This window comes from Mesoplodon densirostris, chromosome 2 (assembly GCF_025265405.1).
Source record: "Mesoplodon densirostris isolate mMesDen1 chromosome 2, mMesDen1 primary haplotype, whole genome shotgun sequence".
NCBI lineage: Eukaryota > Metazoa > Chordata > Mammalia > Artiodactyla > Ziphiidae > Mesoplodon > Mesoplodon densirostris.
The window spans coordinates 17,936,709-17,959,091 of NC_082662.1; the positions used below are offsets into that span (position 1 = coordinate 17,936,709).

General features: G+C 50.9%; 1 pseudogene; it reads right to left on the reverse strand.

The window, feature by feature from the left end:
* Positions 1 to 5,172: 5,172 nt before the first annotated feature.
* Positions 5,173 to 6,022, reverse strand: LOC132502558 (uncharacterized; annotated as a pseudogene).
* Positions 6,023 to 22,383: the final 16,361 nt, after the last annotated feature.

Sequence of the window (22,383 nt, forward strand, 5' to 3'; positions counted from 1 at the left end):
GTTGGAGCTCCATAAATGCTCAGTTTCCTTCCTTCGTCACTGCACACATGGGCATTTTACCTCCTGTGATCAGCACATGCTGACGATTTCCTGTCTTATTTTTCTCACTTAACATTTTCATAAACACAGTTCTATGTGCCAGTCAAGACGAGGGCTACTTAAAAATGGCTCTGTGGACCAGTGCCAGTCCCCACACTGTGTATTACCAGTCCGAGATGAGATAAGAAGTTTGCTCAGAGCGTAAATCAACTGTATCATAAGCACTCTGTTTAGCTCAGCTGACACTATTTTTTTCTTGGAATACTTAGTCCGTTTTGGAAGCAGCTCATGGATTTACATTCTGGTACGAGCTCTTCATTGCAGTTGGTAATCGTTAGCAATTTGTGGGCCAGCGACTCTGAATAGCAGTCGTGTTGACTTTGCACGTAATATTTCTTTTAGAAAAATTTTATTTATTTATTTGGTTGTGCTGGGTCTTAGTTGCGGCAGGCGGGTTCCTCAGTTATGGCGTGAGAACTCTTAGTTGCGGCATGCATGTGGGATCTAGTTCCTTGACCAAGGATCGAACCCGGGGCCCCTGCATTGGGAGCGTGGAGTCTTATCCACTGCGCCACCAGGGAAGTCCCGATATTTCTAATAATTATTTGGCGTCAGGTCTCATCAGCACACCGTTATTCATTAACCCTATCCTGTCTTTGGGTATTTGGGCTGCCTCCAGGTCTCTGTGATTCATAAAGCATTGCTCTGAGCTGATATGTATGCATCTGTCGGTTTATTTTTGTAGTTCCCCCAGTTTTTCAGGACCACAAACCTGAGGCCAGAGAAGTGGGGTGGCTTCCGCAGGGTCACGAGTGACAGAGGCAGGCCACACACTCAGACCTCCTGACCCCCAGCCCCTTGTTCCTTCCTCCAGCCTGCACTGCCCTTCCTACTGGGCAGACTTTCCGCCCCTTTCATACTTTTCTTTGCTAGGCTATAAGCCTTCTGCAGTGTTCCCACATGTTGTCTTTTGGAGCTTGAGGGAAATCCTTTTGGAATGTCCTGTGCCTTCTCCCTCGAGTTCCCGGCTTTGTTCAATTGTTCATGAGAAATTCCTGCCCTGTTGGGAGGGGCTCAGGAGGCTGTTAAAAGAGTTTGCCAAAAATGGTGGTACCAAGTCGGGCAGAGCACGCATCTGCCTCTCTTGAGATTTCTGCTTAAAAGGGGGCTGTGTGATAATTCCAATAAATTACATGTGGTTTTGCCCCTCCCCCCCCAAAAAAAAGGGGGTTGTGTGGATGCAACTAGTGGGGAGGGTGTCACACACCCCCAGTTTTCTGTTTCCTCTGTAGAGCAAGCAGCACCAGTCACGTGCTGGCAGAAGAGATAAAGTGGGCCTCAGGAATGGGTGTGGGGTGGGCTAAGGCTTAGGAGGTTAGATTCAGAGATGAGGAAAGTTTAGGGTATGGTGAAGGTCAGGAATAGGATGAGTGTGTCTCGGCAACACACACCTTGGTAACACAAAAAGCTGTGTTTATTTCCTAGAATCATAGAATCATGATATCAGATTAACTGAAAAGGGCCATATCAGATTGTTTTTTTTAAAATAAATTTATTTATTTATTTTTGGCCACGCTGGGTCTTCATTGCCGTGCACGGTCTTTCTCTAGTTGCCGCAAGCAGGGGCTACTCTTTGTTGCAGTGCACGGACTTCTCATTGTGGTGGCTTCTCTTGTTGCAGAGCACGGGCCCTAGGCGTGCAGCTTCAGTAGTTGTGGCTCTTGGGATCTAGAGCGCAGGCTCAGTAGTTGTGGCGCACGGGCTTAGTTGCTCCACGGCATGTGGGATCTTCCCGGACCAGGGCTCGAATCCATGTCCCCTGCATTGGCAGGCAGATTCTTAACCACTGAGCCACCAGGGAAGTCCCCCCAGATTGTTTTAAATATACAAAAGGACTTCTAATATCATGCACCTATACTCAGTGTTACCAAAGGCTGCAGGGAGCAGTGGATTGGGTAATTGAGACCACAGGTGGGCTTTGAGGGAATTTCTCCTTTTGTTTATTATTTCCTGGGAAGAACGGATTTGAGGTTAATGCTGCCCTGATCAGAACACTGGTGTTGGGGGCAGCCCGAACCTCCAGGGTTAAATACCATCCTTGCTTTGTCTAAATTTCTGCATATTTTGGAGGCCAAGGTTTACCCCTCTTTCTCTTGGAATCTGTTCAATAAATACTGAGAGGGCCTCCCTGGTGGCGCAGTGGTTGAGAGTCCGCCTGCCGATGCAGGGGACACGGGTTCGTGCCCCGATCCCGGAGGATCCCACATGCCGCGGAGCGGCTGGGCCCGCGAGCCATGGCCGCGGAGCCTGTGTGTCCGGAACCTGTGCTCCGCAACGGGAGAGGCCACAGCAGTGAGAGGCCCGCGTACAGCAAAAAAATAAATAAATAAATAAATAAATAAATAAATACTGAGAAAGAAACTGCACTTTGGATAGAAAGGGCACTGGCTGAGGGGCAGAGCCCTGGGGTAGAATTCCAGCTCTGCTATTTACCAGCTGCCTCAGTTTCCCCCTCTGTAAAATGGGTACTAAAACCTAGCCTCGCAAGGAGCAGAGGGCTGTGAGCCTATGTTTTAGGCCTTGGCAGCATGCCTGACACACAGTGTGGGTGCTCAATAACAGTGACATACGTCTGCAGGCGTGAAGGACTTTCCCCAGCCACCCTCAGCAGCAGGGACACGTAAGCTGCTTCTGTACACAAGATGGACAGCACAGCAGCCTCTGGCATTGTTCTGCAGCCGGTGTGCTGCTTCCTGTTTACATGGACCCTGCAGATGCATGGCTTGAACAGTGGACATGGGGGACTTCCTGTGACCTCTGCCTGGCCACACAGAGCAGAGGGCCTTCTCTAACTAAGAATCTTCTCTGGACTTGGGCTGAGTGACCAGTGGGAGAGAATCATGAGTAGTGAGTTTCTACCCTGAGTAAGAGTTAGGGCAGCGCAGGGATCCTGTCCCTTTTGGGTACAATCTAATCCTCAGTCTTCAAACTTGAGCACTCGCTATGTACAGAGCTCTGCACTGACATCTATCATTCACTGAGCACCTACTATGTGCAAGATGTTGTAATCATGAAGATAATTATTATTACTGAGTGCCTGCTCTGCACATAGTACTCTATAATGAAAATGTCAACCTCTTTTTTTTTGTTTTTTTTTTGGCTATGTTGCGGGGTTTGAGGGATCTTAGTTCCCCGACCAGGGATCGAACTCCGGCCCTGGCTGTAAGAGTGCCGAGTCCTAACCACTGGACCACCAGGGAATTCCCTCAAACAGTTCTTTTGGAGAGCCACTGTGTTCTATAACTGTAACCATCTTCATCATAATCATTTGTTCCTGACTGCTCTGTGCCTCAGTTTCCTCATCTATACAATAGGGACGATCCTTTCTTAAAGGATTGATGAGATGATTGAGTTAATACACACAAAGCACTTAAAACAATGCCTGGAGTATATTTAAGAGCTTAATAAATGTTGGCTGTCATGATTAACATTATTAGTTATTGAATATTCATTGTGTGTGTGATACTGTGATTCTTCTTTTTTTTTTAATAAATGTATTTACGTATTTATTTTTGGCTGCGTTGGGTCTTTGTTGCTGTGCACGGGCTGTCTCTAGTTGCGGCGAGTGGAGGCTACTCTTAGTTGCAGTGCGTGGGCTTCTCATTGAGGTGGCTTCTCTTCTTTCAGAGCACGGACTCTAGGCACGTGGGCTTCAGTAGTTGTGGCACACGGGCTCAGTAGTTATGGCTCACGGGCTCTATAGAGCAGACTCAGTAGTTGTGGTGCACAGGCTTAGTTGCTCCGCGGCATGTGGGATCTTCCCAGACCAGGGCTCGAACCTGTGTCCCCTGAATCGGCAGGCGGATTCTTAACCACTGCACCACCAGGGAAACCTTGTGATTATTCTTAAGGTAATAATAGTTAAGGTTACTGAACACCTATTGGGCACGAGAGTTTGTAATCAACATCAGTGTAATAACTGAGCTCCTCTTGTGAGCCAGAACTGGGCTAGATAGGGGAGACCCCGAGAGCAGTGTCCTGGTCAAGGGACTGATTCTCTGATTAGGGGAAATTGGACTGTTTTGAAAGTAGGCCTCTCCAGGAGAGTCAAGGTTGACTCGAATGCAAATATGTGCCTAGAGCAAGAAGGGGATGCCTTGAGTGGCCAGAGAGAGTGTTTAGGAAACAGGACACTCTTGAACTATCTCTTGAGCTGGGCCAAAATGGACCCCAACGAGCTGTATTCCTGTGAATGTTCGCCTGGGCAATGGGTCACTAGGGGCCTGAGCACCCACCAGACAAAGGCCAAAGTCTTCTCCCTAGGGAGGGAATGGATGCAAGAGACAGAATAAAGAGTGTGCTGCACTGCTGAGCTTTGGACCCAGGGAGGATCTCCCCAGTCCTCAGAGATGGAATAAAAGTGGAGGTGAGGGCTTCCCTGGTGGTGCAGTGGTTGAGAGTCCACCTGCCAATGCAGGGGACACGGGTTCGTGCCCCGGTCCAGGAAGATCCCGCATGACACGGAGCGGCTAGGCCCGTGAGCCATGGCCACTGAGCCTGTGCGTCCGGAGCCTGTGCTCTGCAATGGGAGAGGCCACAACAGTGAGAGGCCCACGTACCGCAAAAAAAAAAAAAGAAGAATATGAATAGGGATTGAGAATGAACAGCCTCAGCAGAGGCTAAGGGAGGCTGAGAAGCTCCCCAGTGATTCATTCAAGGTGTAAATCAGAGATTCCAAACTCAGATCTGTGGGCCTCACATTCAGGTTGCAAGTACCTTTGTTCAGCCCTCAAACACCATGATATTTTTAAATTCGTTGCTAACACATAGAAAATCAGATTCCTGGCTTCTCTTGAAAAGGCAACCGCCCATTTGAGAGCTGGGTTTAGACGAGGTATCCCCTCTCCACTCAGCCACAGTCTCCACCACTCCCTACTACCACCCAGCCCCCTTCACCCATTCACCTTTACCTGCCCGGCCCTGTAGGTCCTCAAGTGTCTAACCCCCCATCTAAATGGCTGTCCCCACCACCACCCCCAGTGGAGGCTTGGAAGGTACATTTTGCCACAGACAATTTATTGTCCACAACTGCAGCCTGATGGACATGTGCCCACTTCACGGTTGGTGTCAATGTCACCACCAGCTACAGGGCTTAGAGATGGGCTCGGGAGCTCTCCAGTCCAAGAGGATTGCTTCCCAGAACTTGGGCAGATGACCTAAGGAAAAGATCCCATTGCCGAACAGAGGGAGCTCAGGCAACTTTATCCCCGGCTTCTGTGGCAGCATGGGAGTGAGGTTCCGGCTAGGAGGCCCGTGAGGGCAGCTCGGGTTGGTGGAGTCATCCACGTACTGCAAAGCATGGACAGCCCTGGAGGACGGTGCCATGCAGGTGCTGGCGCAGGAGTTGTCAGAGGCAGCCAGTCTGGTGCTGGGGTTGGAGTACCTGGGGGGGAAGGAGTGGTCCACGTGGTCCAGGTGGATGGAGTTGGCGGCGCGTTCCAGGTAGCTGACTGCAAGCTCGGCAGGCTCAGGGATGACTTAGGGCGGTTGGTGTAGAAGGCATTGGTGGATCTGGCAAGGTAGTTGATGTCTCTGATGAGTTGGTCCAGAGAGGTGGGGCCAGAGGGACCCGAGGGACGATCTGTACAGAGCAGGCAGTGGAGACTGCCACGACAAGTGGGCTTTCTGGCCACCCTGGGGCACTTCACCAAGTGGCTTGTCTCCACACACCTGGAGTTGTAGGGCTGGCCCATGCAGATTCTCCTCACTGGAAGTCTGGGGGAGCCGGGGTTGTCGGACTGCTCTGAAGGGCTGCTGCTTGCCTCTGAGCCACTCAGGTACGAGAGCACTTGAGGTTGTTAGCCCCGGTCACGCTGGGGCCGTGGGACCAGCCTGGAGTCCCAGCCTGGGCCAGAAAGGACACATTGGTGGGATGGTTCAAGTGGCTGCAGGTGTTAGAACGGCTCCCTTGGCATCCAGGCATCGTCCCAATCGGGCAGACAAAGCTTCGTGGTGCGGAACTGCTGAGAATTCACCTGGAAGCTGGTCCCCCGGGCCTGGGGAGGAGAGAGCTGGGTCACCTCTCCTTGGCTCCCTGCCACCTCCCCCTGGGTTTTCTTGCCGGGTGTTCCTCTTCCCATCCTCCTCCCAAGCCCAGGGATTTTCAAGCTGGAAAACGGCCACCCTATTCTTCAGAAAGCACAGAGGACAAGAGATGGGGAAGAAGGCAAGACCCTGAGAACAACTGAGGCCAGAGGACCCCTAAAAAAAGTGGGGCAGTCTCTGTTTTCCTTTAACTCTAGCCCACATTCTGAAATTCCTATTTACCTTTTTTTTTTTTTTTTTTTTTGCGGTACGTGGTCCTCTCACCGTTGTGGCCTCTCCCGTTGCGGAGCACAGGCTCCGGACGCGCAGGCTCAGCGGCCATGGCTCACAGGCCCAGCCGCTCCACAGCATGTGGGATCTTCCTGGACCAGGGCACGAACCCATGTCCCCTGCATCGGCAGGTGGACTCTCAACAACTGCGCCACCCAGGAAGCCCCCATTTACCTTTTAAACAGGGACACTAGGAGACCATAAAGGCAAAGGACTGAATCTCTAATGGTGAAATTCCAGGTACTGAGACACACATTCTTTGGAGGTAATATCAAATAGCTAACCATCCACTGCTCAATGCACCCTCATACTAAAAAATATGTCTTGGAAGCGATGCGATACATGCCCTCTCTCTTTGCCCAGCCCTTTGCTTGTGCCTTACATTGTAAGTCTCACTACAAATCTAGGAGGTAATCACTATTCTATTCCTATTTGACAGGTGGGGAAACTGAGGCTCAGAGAGATGACGTGACTTGCCTCAGATAACACAGCTTGTAAGTGGTGGGGGCCAAGGTACTGTCTTGAGCGTGTCTGATGACCCTTAAGAGACAATGCCACATTGTCAGGGTGACTTTGCCCACCCCCAACTTCAGTCTACTGAGGAAGAATTCTCACCACACCTGTTGTCTTGTCTGCCTGGATGGGGGCACTGATGGGGAAAACCAGATGGAGAGGGGTGCTTGTTAACCCTGTAACTGAGATGATCTCGACTCTATGAACCCCAAGTTGAGGGAGCGGGGGCAAGGTGGTTCTCTAAGTCTACTAACGGGGCTGGGCTTGTGAGACAGAACCTTCCAGGATATTTGGTCTTCATCCTCTCTGAGTGTAGGCAGCTCCTCATCCACCCCACAAGAGAAGTGGGCTTTGGGATTCCTACTCCTCCTGGTCTAAAAGTGGGCACCTCACAGGGACTAGGGCTTGCCCAGGCTCCAGTCCATTTAACCCCGCCTCCTATCCCTGGGCCTGCCTGGGCAGTGGAGCCCCACCCCCGTTCCCATTGTCCCTCAGGTCCCCAGTAGTCCCCCTTACCAGAAGGAAGGTTCTGATTTCTCTCCCCCACTACCGCCAGCTTGATGCTAATTTTCCACTTCTGCCTAGTGAGAACGGAGCAGTATTTGAGCCTGTCCCACCCGGAAAACAGCTGCTTGCCCCTCTCCCAGCCCAGGGCCCTTCAGCTGCCCTTGTCTATTGGGTCTGAATCGTGTGGAATGTCCAGAATCTCGCCTCTTCCTCTCCCATCCCCGTCCACCGCCCCACCCCATATCCTCCTCCAGAAATACGGGAGGTGGCTGAGGGCTGGTCCCCAAGGCCCCCCTTCCCTTCCCTTCCTGGTTGCCTGGTCCCACCTGCCCTAAGCGCCCTCTCCCACTCTAACTCTACCTTCAGGAGGTAGATGACTTAGCCATCCTCTTGCTCTTGGCTGGGGAACACCCTCAGGCTGCTACTCCAGACTGCTGGCCCTGTCATACAATCATGGAATCCTAGAGCTGGGAGAGGCCTCCAGGGGTCATCCTGGTCAGGCCCCTGCCTCAGGGCAAGTACCACGTTAAGCTCTCCATGACAGATGGGCCCTATTTTTAAAGTGAGGCTAGGGTGGACTTTTTCCAGTGTTCCCTGTTGTTTTTCTAGTGTTTAATTATGCTGAGAGTCAGGAAGTTCCGTGCCGGGCCTGATATAACTCTCGTTGGCTGTGGTCAGCATCAATTTTCTTTTCTCGTTGGGTCAGCAAACATTTATCAAGTCTCCCTAAAGTGCTGTCCCTTTGAGTGACCCATAACATAACAGCACTGTCTTTCCTCCCTTCTTGCCTGGTCCTCACGCAGTCAGCAACCCCGTGTTGGGTCCCTACTGGGTGGTGGGCTAGAGCTTGAGGATTCCTTTCAGAACTCCTGTGCCCCCCACCCCACTGGGTCCTGGTCCATAAGGAGCATCTTGGACATATCCGTTGAATGAATGAACAAGATCCCCCTTTGAGATTGCATCGTATTTGCCCTCCATCATTTCCTTCCCGCAAGTATTGAAAATACACTTTTACTTTCTATTTCGAAAAATTTTCAAACTTACTGAAAACTTACAAGATAATGAACTCCCATATACTCTTCATTCGAATCTACTAATTATTAATATTTTGCCACATTTATCACCACACACACACATTATTATTATTTTGAGAATAAGTTGCAGACAATGGCAGCCTTTACTCTTGAATACTTCAGCGTGTATCTCCTACAAGCTGGGAGAACAAGGACATTTTTTTACATATCCACTTATCAAATACAGGATAGTTAACACTGATACAGCACTGTTAGCTAGTACACAGTCCACAATTTACTGATGATTATTCCCTCCGATGTTCTCCATGGCAGCTGTATATCCAATCCAGGAGCCAATTCACAATCGGGCTTGCCTTTAGTTTTCAGGTCTCTTTGGTCTCCTTCAACCTGGAAGTTCCTCAGTCTTTGTCTCTTATGACATTGATAGCTTTGAAGAGCACAGGCAAATTGTTTTGGAGAATGTTCTCCAATTTGGGTTTATCTGATGTTTCCTAATGATCAGCTGCAAGATCACAAAGCACATACACACGGAAACCTCCACTGGACATTCCCCAGCCCTGAAGGGCCTTTTGCCCTGGGGTGGGGTGGTTACAGCCGCTGAAACAGGGAGCCAAGAGGAGGGCTCAGAGGGACCCCGGGGAAGGAGGAAGAGGGGTGTAGGGAAACTCAGTGGGCCAGGGAAGCAGTGGCAACCGTTCCCTTGTGGGGCCTCAGCCAGGCCTGCTTCTGTTCTGGACCGGGGGCCGGGCAGGAAGGCAGGCGGCCAGTGAGAGGGCTGGACCTCTGCGCCGTTTGTCCTGAAGGTACCCAGGCGCCGAGATCACTGGCCATTTCTGGCCTGGGCATTAAGAGCCTCTGGAAATAGCTCCAGGACAATTATTTCAGGAGGAATGTGCTATTCTTCCATCTTCCCAGAAAGCCAGGCTATGTTCCATAAGATCAGGAATGTCTCTCTCCGGCATCCCCAACTCCAGGGGATCCTGAGGTCCTGTGGGGGCCACAGAGGCCTTCCGAGCCAGGAGAGTCTGGGAGGCCAGAATGGGGTCAAGGAGACTAAAAGTCCCCTTCTCCCGTGAGGGGAGGTGTGGTTCTGGCCTTAGGTCCTGGGTTCTCAGGCCTGCCGGCCGGGGTCCAGCTGACTCCAAGCCCAGGGACACAGGAGGGAGGGTGATGGGGAGCTGCCTACCCCACCTCCTGCCCAGACCCACCCCTGAGAGACTGACCTGGTAGAGCACCTATTATGTGCCAAAGAACCTGACATTGTCAGTGCCAGGGCCCCACATTCACCCTCTCATTTAATCCTTGCAGCATCCCTAGGAGGTAGGTATTTTGCTTTCAAGATGAAGTCGCTGAAGCTCAGAGAGAGCAAGAGACTTACCCAAGCTCATCCAGCAGCCAGAATTAAAACCCGATGTTTTGGCTCCAGAGCCTACGGGCTTAAGCACTAAGTGAGGAAGAGGGTGGGTCACCCACTCATTCAGTGAGGACTCAGTAAGTGACCCTATGAACTGAGAGGTTTTGGGAGGGGTCCAGCCCCCATCCTCCACCCCCCAGCCAAGGCCAGCTGCCTCTCCCTCCCTAGCACTGCAGGACAGATGTTCTGTCGGTGGGGTGCCCCTCCCCGCACGGTCTCCAGCCACAGCGGCCCCCACCCTTGCCCCATCTGGGCCGCCTCCAACCTTGGCTCCTTAGCTGCATTGACAAACCAACTGCAAATCATGGGCTTTCCATCAGCCCTTGCCCCTCCCGCTTTGTCCCCTCTCACCTGACTGCCCCTCCCTGCAGTCCTACCCACATCCCTCTCTCCTCCTGTGCTCCACCAAGACCAACAGGGGTCCTTTCCCCACCCCAGGTTTAAAGAGTTCAAGGGCATCTCATTCCCCTGGGCTCCCCAAGAATGGAGGGAACAGCCCCCTTCTCCAGAGACCATAGGACCTGCCCCATTAGTGCATAGGCTGCTCATTAAATCCTCTCCTGCCACACAGCAGTTGCCCCCCCACGTCTTGCCCCTGGCCTTGAGATGGTGGGAGGAGTGTTCCCTTATTCTTTCAGCCACATGGCACTTGGAAGCATCACAGACCAGGAGCAAACCCAGCAACTCAGCAGCCATACTTGTGAGTCCATCGCAGTCTGGGGAGACAGCTAGAGCCAAGAGCCATGACTCTATTGTCATTGTCCCACCCTGCCTGGAGGACATCTGTCCCAGCCTCTTGGCAGTGTGACTCACCTGAGCCCTTATCTGGCTTGGGGCCAACCTGCCTGCAGGGCTGAAAATCTCTCCTGGGCTGGGTTCTGGCCCTCCCCTGGCTGCAGCCTTCCATCCACCCAAGCACAGTGAGTCACACACCCTCATCCCCTAACACCCTCAAGGATATGGGCTCTGCTCACCAGCTGCCAAAACAACACTTCCCTAAACCCCTGTATGGCAGGAGCAAGCCAGGACACGTCTGAGTTCAGGAGCGCTGAGGCAGGTGTGGCTTGGCAGTAGCCCCAGCCAGCAAGAACTGCCCTCTTGCCAAGCCACCTCGGCGCTTTTGAGGTAGAGCAGCCAACCTGGGCGGGGACAGGACTCTCATCGTTATGGGGCCTGGGAAATTCCCTCTAAGGGGGCTGCGGATGATGGTCATGTGTAGGCTTATACATCCTTATACATACACCCTTGCTGAGAGAGGACTCAGGAAGCAGGACAGCAAGTAACTGGTTTGTGCTGTGACCTCAGGTACGTATTGAACTTGTCCGAACCTCAATCTCCCTTTCTGTAAAATGGGGGTAAGGAAGGTGCCCAGCGAACATTGCTGGCTCAACAGACTTGCAATAATAGCTAATGTTGAGGCTTCCCTGGTGGCGCAGTGGTTGAGAATCCGCCTGCCAGTGCAGGGCACACGGGTTTGAGCTCTGGTCCGGGAAGATCCCACATGCCATGGAGCAGCTAGGCCCGTGCACCACAACTACTGAGCCTGCGCTCTAGAGCCCATGAGCCACAACTACTGAAGCCTGCGTGCCTAGAGCCTGTGCTCCGCAGCAAGAGGAGCCACTGCAATGAGAAGCCCGTGCACCGCAACAAAGAGTAACCCCCGCTCGCCACAACTAGAGAAAGCCCGTGCACGGCGACAAAGACTCAACACAGCCAATAAATAAATAAATAAATAATAAATTACATGAAAAAAATAGCTAATGTTATTAGCTAATAATAGCTAAATTCCCCCATGTTTCAGGCACAGTGTGCTGTAGTGGTACGTGGGATTCAGCTCATACTGGCTCACAAAAGCCAATTCTGAAATATTCTAGAATCTGGGGAACTCCTTGTTAAATCATCGGTAGGTTGAAATCAACCATGGCAGGAACATTTATACCACAGGAATTAGCAAATGCAACAAATCAGGGGTTTTTTGGGTTGGGTTTTTTCTTTTTTGAGCCCCCAGGTCACCAGCACATGGCTGAAGCCATGTCACTATGGCCAAATGACTTAACCTTTTTTTAAGAAATTGAAGTATAGGTGATTTACAATGTTGTGTTAATTTCTGCTGTACAGCAAGTGATTTAGTTATACATATATACATTATTTTTTTCTATATTCTTTTCCATTATGGTTTATTACAGGATACTGAATATAGTTCCCTGTGCTATACAGTAGGACCTTGTTGTTTATCCAGATTTAACCTTTTTGAACCTCTGTTTCCTCACCCATAAAACCACAATAATAAAGATCCACATGTAATGAATGCTTCCTGGGTCCCAGCTGCTGTGTGTAATTTTATAACTTTTTTTTTCTTTTTTTTTTGCAGTATGCGGGCTTCTCACTGTCGCGTCCCCTCCCGCCGCGGAGCACATGCTCCGGACACGCAGGCCCAGCAGCCATGGCCCACGGGCCTAGCCGCTCTGCTCTGCGGCATGCGGGACCCTCCCGGACCAGGGCGCGAACCCGCGTCCCCTGAATCGGCAGGTGGACTCTTAACCACTGCGCCACCAGGGAAGCCCCGCTGTGTATAATTTTATGCATCGACTAGACTGGGCCATGGGATGCCCAAATACCTGGTTAAACATTACCTCTGGGTGTGTCTGTGAGGGTGTTTCTGGACAAGATTAGCATGTGGATTGGTGGACTGAGTAAAGTAGCAGACCGGCCTCTGCTTGTGGATGGGCACCATCTAATCTGTTGAGGGCCTGAAGAGAACAGAAAGGCAGAGGAAGGCTGAATTCATTCTCTGACTGACTAGTTGAACTGGGACATTCATCTTCTGGCCTCGGTACTCCTGGTCCTCAGATCGTCAGACTTAGGCTGGAATCTACACCATTAGCTATCTAGTTCTTAGGCCTTTGAACTATTACCACCAGATTTCTGGATCTCCAGCTTGCAGACAGGGGATCATGTGACTTCTCAGCCTTGCATAACTGCATGAGCCAATACCTAATAATAAATAAATATATGTATGTATATATGAATATAAAAAAAATAGCGTATGTACATATATACACAACATATACTATAGTATATAGTATTACATAACATTGTACTATATATGCTGCTATATGTATGTGTGTGTATGTGTATATATAAAAGTTTGTGTCCCCCCCCAAATTCGTATGTTGAAACCTAATCCCCACCGTGATGGGATTTAGAGGTGGGGGTCTTTGGGAGGTGATTAGGCCACTGAGAGGAAAGCCTTCATACATGGGACTAGTGCCCTTATAAAAGAGACCCCAGAGGGCATCCTTGCCCCTTGTGCCATTTGGGAATGCAGTGAAAAGACAGGCATCTCTGACCCAGGAAGTGAGCTCTCACTAGACACTGAGTCTGCTGGTGCCTTGACCTTGTACTTCCCAGCCTCCATAACTGTGAAAAATAAATGTTATTTAAGCCACCCAGTCTATGGTATTTTTGTAATAGCAGCCCAAACACAAAGACACACACACACACACACATATATGACTAAGAAATACATATATATATATACGTATATTTCCTATTGATTCTGTTTCTCTGGAGAACCCTGACTACTACTACTACACTGTGCTGAGTGCTTTATACGTATTTGCTCATTTACTTCCCATTACAACCTTACAAGGTAGATGTTAATAGCATCTCCATTTTTTAGATAAGAAACTGAAGGGTGGAGGTGAACTAACTCACCTAAAAGAACATGGCCAAGACATGAACCCAAGCAATCTGGCTCAGGTCTACCCACTAAACATTGCACCTGCTACCTCCAGGGCCATCACTGCAGTTGCCATTTATTAAGCAATTCCTGAGTGGAGACACTGCGCTAAGGGTTTTCCGCATATAACAGGTGGACCCCACAGCCCTCCAGGTTTCTGGGGTTACCTTTTCCTTTAATAATCAAATAAAATAGCTCAAAGCTCCGTTCCATGTACCATGGGAAGTTCAGAGCCTTCCTCACTATTTCTGAGGCACCCAGGGGGCTGTTATGGTCTCTCGTCACCCTTCACTCTGAATCTCTGCTTCTGGACCAATTCTCAGCCCCCTCTTCCGTGACTGCCATCATCTCTCAGCAAAGCTGCACCCTTCCTCCGCCACGGTGATCACTATTGCCTCCTCATCTGTGCCCCAAACCACCTACGATAGACTTGACTGAGGCGCAGGCTGCCAGAGGTTGAAAACACTCAGCATAGGACAGAAAACAGCCCGACATAGAATAAACGGCCACCGCGCGGTTCTTCACGTCTCCTCTCCTCCTTTGTCCTCGGGCCCGGGCCGCCCACCATGAAGCTCTCGGGAAGCCCTTCTCCATCTTAGCTCCTCTCCACCCCGTCCTCTTCTGAGGCACTCACTCCCGCAGGGCTCCCCCTCCTCGGACTGCTGACGTCAAAGTCGACATTTCCGGTTCCTGGTTGACCGTACAAAGTTGCTCCCTTTATTCTCACCTGGGGTGGGGTGGGGAAGGTCACCTTCCACGTGAGGGGGCTTTCCCTCCTGCCACCACCGCTAAGACGTGGAGCAGCTGGTGACAATGTTTCCCTTCCTGTAAATATGCTTTTGATGACTAGATCCTTTCAATAACATTGTGAGGTAGAGCCTTTGTCTTCCCAGAGAGGAACTCAGCACTGAGACTCTGCTTTGTGCACGTTCTACCAGACATAGGACCTTTGGGGAAGTTACCTCCCTTATCTGAGCCTCAACTGCCTCATCTGGAAGCTGGGATAGTAAGAATACCTGCCCCATGGGGTTGATCCCTTGGTGTGTTGTAAACTCTCAATAAATCTTGGCTGTTCAATATTTGACAGATGAGGAAATTGGGTTCTAGGCCCAGCTGTGTTCTTTTTTAAATAAATATATTTATTTTATGTATTTATTTTTGGCTGTGTTGGGTCTTTGTTGCTGCGCACGGGCTTTCTCTAGTTGCAGCGAGCGGGGGCTGCTCTTCGTTGCGGTGTGCGGGCTTCTCATTGCGGTGGCTTCTCTTGTTGTGGAGCACGGGCTGTAGGCCCGTGGGCTTCAGTAGTTGCGGCACATGGGCTCAGTAGCTGCGCCGCACGGGCTTTAGAGCGCAGGCTCAGTAGCTGTGGCGCACGGGCTTAGTTGCTCCGCGGCATGTGGGATCTCCCTGGACCAGGGCCCGAACCCGTTTCCCCTGCATTGGCAGGCGGATTCTTAACCACTGTGCCACCAGGGAAGTCCCCCAGCTGTGTTCTTAATGTGCCGAATGACCTGGGCCTCAGTTTGCCCAAATGGAAAGGAGACAGTGGGACTGAATGGTCTCTGAAGCCCGTTCCAGGCCTGTCGTTCTCATTAATGGCATCCGTGAGTCTTTACCGCATGTTCTCAGGACCCTTCCAGACCTCGCCTTATGTATGTCTTCATCTCCATGTTCATTGGATTCCTTTCTAATAAACTGGTAAACATGAGTAAGGTCCTGAGTTCCGCAGGCCATTCTAGCAAATTACACCTGAGGAGGGGGTGGTGGGAACCCCCAATTTATGGATGGTTAGCTCAGAAGTATAAGGGTAGGGAATTCCCTGGCGGTCCAGTGGTTAGGACTCAGCGCTTTCACTGCCAGGGGCCCGGGTTAGATCCCTGGTCAGGGAACTAAGATCCTGCAAGCCGCATGGTGTGGCCAAAAAAAAAAAAAAGTACAAGGGTAGCCCCTGGCCACCAGCCACTGGTGTCTGAAGTGGAACTGAGCCCTGTAACTTGTGGGATCTGGTGCTCATACCAGGGAGATAGTGCTAGAAACAAATTGAATTATTGAGTAAACAGTGGGTGTCAGAGAATTGGAGCATTGGTTGGCATCAGAAAACACCTCACAGCCCCTTTTTGAAAAAAGCTCTTACATGGAGCCCACAAAAGAAACATGTCCCAGGAGTCAAGGAGAGGATCTGGTTCAGGCTGGGAAGGGAGTTGCCAGGCACCACTGGGAAGATGGGACAAAGCTTGGTGGTGGGTTCCCAAGGGGCATAGTACTATTCTTTAAACTTTTCTGTATGCTTGAAATATTTCACAATTATCAACTTTAAAAAAAAAAAAGCAGGGATGGGATGTCACAGAAAGAGCCCTGGATGGAATCTGGAGTCCTAGGTCCTGGCTTCAGTTATGCCATTGGACCACTCTATGACTTGAGCAAGTCACAGCCTTCCTCTGGGCCACAGGGCCCAGACTCTAGCGGCCCTTCCAGTGCTGATATTTTATTAGACGGTTTTCATTTACTTCAGTCCAAATACGTATTGAATGTCTGTTAGGTGCTTATCTATTTACATGTCTGACCTCCCGAGCGGACACTGAACCCCTGGAGGGTAGGGGCTATCTCCTCTCCCCTGTCTCCCTGGCACCCAGCACAGGCCCCTGTATTTAGTGAGTTGTCTGGATGAAAGAAGGAAGGACAGGATGAATGACCACCAGGTCCCTGAAGGGTTTGGAGTCTGTGGTTGGGGTCCACTGTGGGGAAGCCTGGGGTCTCCTCAGTACTGGAGCTCACTGGGTGTCATTCCTCTTGCCTGTACCCCTGGGGTGCCTGCACTGGGGTGGGAGGTGAGCACGGCTGTGGGAACAGGAGAAGAGCCAGCTTGGAGGCTTACAGGCCTGCACTTCCTGCTATAGACCCTGCCCAAGACTAGCTCCAGCCCTAACCTCTGACCCACTGGGAGAGCACCAGGAAACAGGCCGGAAGGCAGAAAACCTCCCCTGGGCTTGGCCTGGGCCCAGACCACTACCAGACCTAGGCTGAGTCCTGAGTCCAGTGGGCCAGAGCCCACTTTGCTTGCCCAGCCTGCAGAGCTCAGCGGCTCTGCCCAAGCTCCTCAGCACCTCCTTTGTCCCTGAGACCACTGCCATCTGTTCAGTAAACATGGAGCAGCCTGCATGTGCAGGGAGGACAGTTGGGGTCAGGGGACCTGGGTTCAGTTCCCAGCTCTGCCTCTCAGAGGCTGGGTAAGTGGGGCCCCTTTACCTGCCTCCATGAGCTCAGTTTCTTCAATGTATTTGTTGTGGAGATCAAAGCAGAGACGGGGGTTCCCTGGTGGTGCAGTGGTTGAGGATCTGCCTGCCAATGCAGGGGACACGGGTTCGAGCCCTGGTCTGAGAAGATCCCACATGCCGCGGAGCAACTAAGCCCGTGCGCCACAGCTACTGAGCCTGTGCATCTGGAGCCTGTGCTCCGCAGCAAGAGAAGGCCGAGACAGTGAGAGGCCCGCGCACCGCGATGAAGAGTGGCCCCTGATCGCTGCAACTAGAGAAAGCCCTCGTACAGAAACGAAGACCCAACACAGCCAAAAATAAATAAACAAATTAATTAATTAATTAATTAATTAAAAAAAAAAAAAAAAGCAGAGATGGTCTTGGTCTCAAACCATATTCAAGGAACTAAAAGATAAGTCCAGCTTACAGATACAGTTGAAGCCACCTGAAGCCCTGGCCAACCCTACTCCCTCCCTGCTTGGAGGGTGTCACCGTCCGGATCACTGATGATCTTTGTTATCATGTTTATCCCGTTCCCATACGTTGCTATCCCGAATATTACTGATTTGCCTGTTTTCAAATGCTATGTATATTATGGTATTATACTGAATGCATTATTTTGTAATTTGCCTTTTTACTCAATGAAATGCTTTTGAGATCTAGCCATATCAATACATGGAACTCGAGTTCCATAATTTTCAATCTTTAGTGCTGCTTTCTACAAATATGCCACAATTCATCCGCTCTCTTCTCGATATACAATTAGGTTGTTTTCAATTATGTTTGGTTATTTCAAGCAACACTGAAATAAATATCCTTTTACGTGTCAGAAAAAGATTTACGCAGAGATAAGTGTTTTCAGGGAGCTTACACACATTGACCAGTGGTGTTCGCTATTCATTTTGATGACACCGTCTCCTGAACCCCAAATCAAGGTCAACAACTTGATGATAGAACAGACCCTTTGAGGTTGGGACTCTCTGGAATGCAAAGGCAATAATTGTCACCCTCTCTTCAGTGCTCCCTAAGGGCCAAGCCCCATGCTAAGTGTCCTACCTGCTCAAATTATCAAAAAAAATCCCTGTAAGGGAGCTACTGGTATTACCCCAGCTGAGGAAACCCAGGTGCAGAGAGGTCAGATATATTGGTCAAGGTCACACAACAGTGGTTGAGCTTGAATTCAAACCAAACCTGGGTCCATCCGACTCTGCTACCCATATGTTAGCCAGACAGACCAGAGGGGTCCCAGCAGAAGCCCCCAGACATGGCAGCATAAAGGCAAAAGGGACTGATCCCAACCGTGGGCTCAGGGAGGCCTTCCTTAGGAAGGCACCAGTCCCAACTGGCCTAGAAAGATGCAGAGAATTGCAGTGGCAGCAATGGGCAGCATCTGGAAAAAGAGACACATCAGGCCCAGGCCTCGAGGCTGGGAGATTTAGCCCTGCCCCCTTCACTCACCTCCCATTGGCCCCACCCTGCCACACACCTTCCTTGCATTTCTCTTCCCCCCCCCCCGCCCCCGATTCTACCCTGATCTGTCTTGCTATCCACCCTTCTTCCCAATTCTTCTCTTTTTACCTTTTTTCTCGTGGGTCATCTTATCTCTCTTCATTCACCCAATAATTCATCCATGCATGCATCCATCCATGTATCCATCCATGCATCCATCCGTTTACTTATCCATTCATCTGACATGAACTGAGCACCAATGCTGTGTCTGAACATTGGAGCCTGAGTGAGGCTGCGCCTAGAATTGGTGGTGAGCACATTCATCACACTCAGCTAAACTTCCATGAGGAAACTCTGAGACCTGTCCTCTCCCTCAAACACACCCAGAGACAAACACACCCTTATACAAACCAGGCAACCTACTAGGAAAAAACCTGAAGAGAGGGTCATGGCTCTCTGGCACCCCCTGCTGGTAACTTGAGAGATTACCTCCTGGGCTGGAGAGTTCCAATGTGACTCAGGGCAGGGCTGCCCTGGCTCCCAGACTTTGCTCCTCCTGCGCTGCAACTTCTGCCAGCGATTCCACTTTAGGGGCTACTCAGAGTGGGGTTCTTGTCAGAAATGTTTAATTCCCTAGCCGTTGCTAGGCCCAAGCCAAAGGCCAGAGTATGAAGCAGTGAGAGAGATTGTTATGGATTGGATGTTTGTGTCTCCCTAAATTCATATGTTGAAACCTAACCCCTAATGTGATGATATAAAAGGTGGAGCCTTTGAGCGGTAATAGGTCGAGAGAGTGGGGCTCTCATGAATGGGATTGGTGCCCTTGTAAGAAGAGACATGAGAGCTTGCTTCCTTGCTCTCTGCTCTCTGCCGTGTGAGGGTACGATGAGAAGATGGCCATCTGCAAACCAGGACAGGGGATCTACCAGCACCTTGATCTTGGACTTCCAGCCTCCAGAACTGGAAGAAATAAATGTCTGTTGTTTAAGCCACCGAGTCTATGGCATTTTGTTACAGCAGCCTAAGCAGACTAAGAGATGTTGTTTATTTTAATGCAGAGGAATGTGTGCTCTCCAGTGTGTATGTGAATCATGCATGGTTGTGCTCTGCTGTGTGTATGCTCAGGGGTGTGTACATGGGGGAGCCAAGGTGCACATTCCAAGCATGTGCTCGCACACCATGCCCCGAGCACGATAGAGATGTGCGTGTGAGTGATCCTAACCTGTGCACACCAGGTGTCCCCAGGAATGTGCGTGGGAAGACACCCACGGAGCCTTCTCACACGTAGATGGGATAACCCTGAGGCCTCGACTCCCAGAGTTCCTAGTGGCTTGGGCCCCAGTTGTCCACTAACATAGCCCGTGTTGGCTTCCTTACCTTCCCTGTCTCACTTCCCTGCTCCCCTACATGGGCTTCTTGGGATCACCTCCAAAATAAACTACCTGCATGCAAATCCTCGTCTCCAGATCTGCTCCTTGGACAACGAAGGAGGCAGCCCAGGAAGAGAGGCCAACTCGCTGAGGCTGGCAGAGCAGGAAGATGGCAAGAGCCTGGGTCCCCGGTGGCATCACTGCGCCTCTGAGCTAACCAATCGGCAACTGTCCCACCTCCCCACCCCCACCCCTGCCTTCTGGTTAGCTGAGAAAACCCTAATCATTTAAGTCTCTTTTAATGGAGTTGTCTGTTTCTTGTATGCACTCTTCCATATGAAGGGCAGGTCTGGCAGCCACTTGAGGACAAGCCATAGTGGGTATAGCACAGCTGAGTGTATGTGTGTATATGCACACAAGGGGCACTGAGGGAGTGCCTGCTGTGTGCAGGCCCCCTGTAGTGACTGTGTATCTGGGACACAGAATTGGGTCGGCCTGCCATGACTGTGCCCGTCCCCGTGGTTCCCCTGTCAGCTCCAGGCTTCGTCTTTCTTTCTTTCTTTTTTTTTTTTTTTTTGCAGTACGCGGGCCTCTCACTGTTGTGGCCTCTCCCATTGCAGAGCACAGTCTCCAGACGCACAGGCTCAGCGGCCAAGGCTCACGGGCCCAGCCGCTCTGCGGCATGTGGAATCTTCCCAGACCGGGGCACGAACCCATGTCCCCTGCATCGGCAGGCGGACGCTCAACCACTGCGCCACCAGGGAAGCCCCAGGCTTCGTCCTTCTTGAGCACCAACCTTGTCCTCAACCCACTTGCTTCTCCACAGCCCTCACGCTGGTTACCTGGACAATCTCTGTAGAATCCCAGCTAGTCTCCCCGATGGTATTCTTGCTCCTCTTTAAACTATTTTCCACTCAGCAGTCAGAGATAGAGTCTGAAAACATTTTGGATCATGTTGTTCTCTTGGGGGGTTTTTGACTGCACCACGAGGCTTGTGGGATCTTAGGTCCATGACCAGGGATCAAACCCGGACCCTGGCAGTGAAAGCGCCAAGTCCTAACCACTGGATGGCCAGGGAATTCCTGTGTTGTTCTCTTGTTACAAACCCTTCAAAGGCCCCTGTCACTCTGGGGCACCTGCTCCGCAGAGGTCATAGGTCTCATCTCTGCCCTCTCTTCCCCTCCCAGGGAAGCTCCAGCCTTAGGATAATTCTTCACTGCATCCCCATTGGGCCCAGGAATGGGGGGACTGACTCCTGTAGGCTGGGTTACCCAGGCACCCATGACAGCTGGTTTCCAGCTGGGTTCAGCCAATGGGACGCACTGGTGGAGATGGGAGTGCAGGAGGAAGAGAGAAACCAGGTTATCTCTTCCCTGCACCTCCTCCATGGCTCCCATGGAACTGGCCTGGATAGGGCCCAGCTTCTGCTGAGCGACCCCAGCTCATCTCATCCCTCCGTCCCCAATCCTGGAAGGAACCATGGCTAAGCTCTAAGCCCTGCTGTCTTCTTAGCACTTCCCTCACCTGAGTAACCAATTCCCTCCATGTCAAATACTTGAGATTCCTGTTTTCTGGTTTGACTCTGACTGACACCACCAGCCATCTGACTTTCCAGCCCAAGGAGGAAGCCAACAGCCTACGTAGGGCAGAGCCATGGAAACAGCAGAGGACAGAACCGAATCTTGGGGCACCTCCCCTGCGCTCCCCCTGCCTCCGGACTTGAAGTCAAGTCCTGTGAGATGATGAATTTCCTAACTGTTTACCTTAGGCAGGGTTTCCTGCTACTGGCATCTGAAAACATTTGTGGTATTCGGTGCCAGGAATCTGCATATGCCCCCAATATCTATTCTCCCTTTCTTCCATGGTAAGAGGCATTTTCCGTGTGCACAGGACATTTCCTGGTCTCCCAGGCAGCCGGGGTCGGGGGTGGTGGTGGGGAAACCACAGGCTGATTTCTGAGCTTGGTCAGAAGAGAGGTATGCAAATTCCAGGTTGGGTGCTTAAAGATAAAGGCAAGCTTGCCTCTTCCGTTTCTCCGTCTGGAATGTGGGTGTGGTGTAGGAGCCATTGAAGGCTGTATTAGTTTCCTGGAGCCACCATCTGGGTCACTTAAACAACAGAAATATATTCTCTCCCAGGTCTGGAGGCTAGAAGTCTGAAATTAAGGGGTCAGCAGGGTTGGTTCCTTCTGAGGGCTGTGAGGGAAGGATCTGTTTCAGGCCCTTCTGCTTAGCTAGTAGGTGGCTACCTTCCTTTTATGCATGTTTCTCTGTGTCGAAATTTCAGCTTTTTATAAAGATACAAAGCATACTGGATTAGGGCCCACCCTAATGACTTCATCTTAACTAATTACATCTGCAATGGCCCTATGTCCAAATACGGTTACATTCGGAGGTATGGGGGAATTTGGAGAGGGGAACACAACTGAACCCATGCCTTGCGGGTGAGGGCACACCCTAGAGTTGGAGGAACTGAGAAATAGAATGAGCAGATGACTTCACAGAGCAAAGCTGCCACACCAGCCTGGACTCTGAGGTTAGAGGAGAATAAATTTCTCTCTTATTCATGCACCATTATTTGGGGTCTCGGTTACATTCAAACAAATGTGTGTCATAGGTCAGGGTCTGGGAAGGGAATGGATGTCAAGCCCAAGGGGTAATTGAGGAATATTTAATAAACGTGCGGG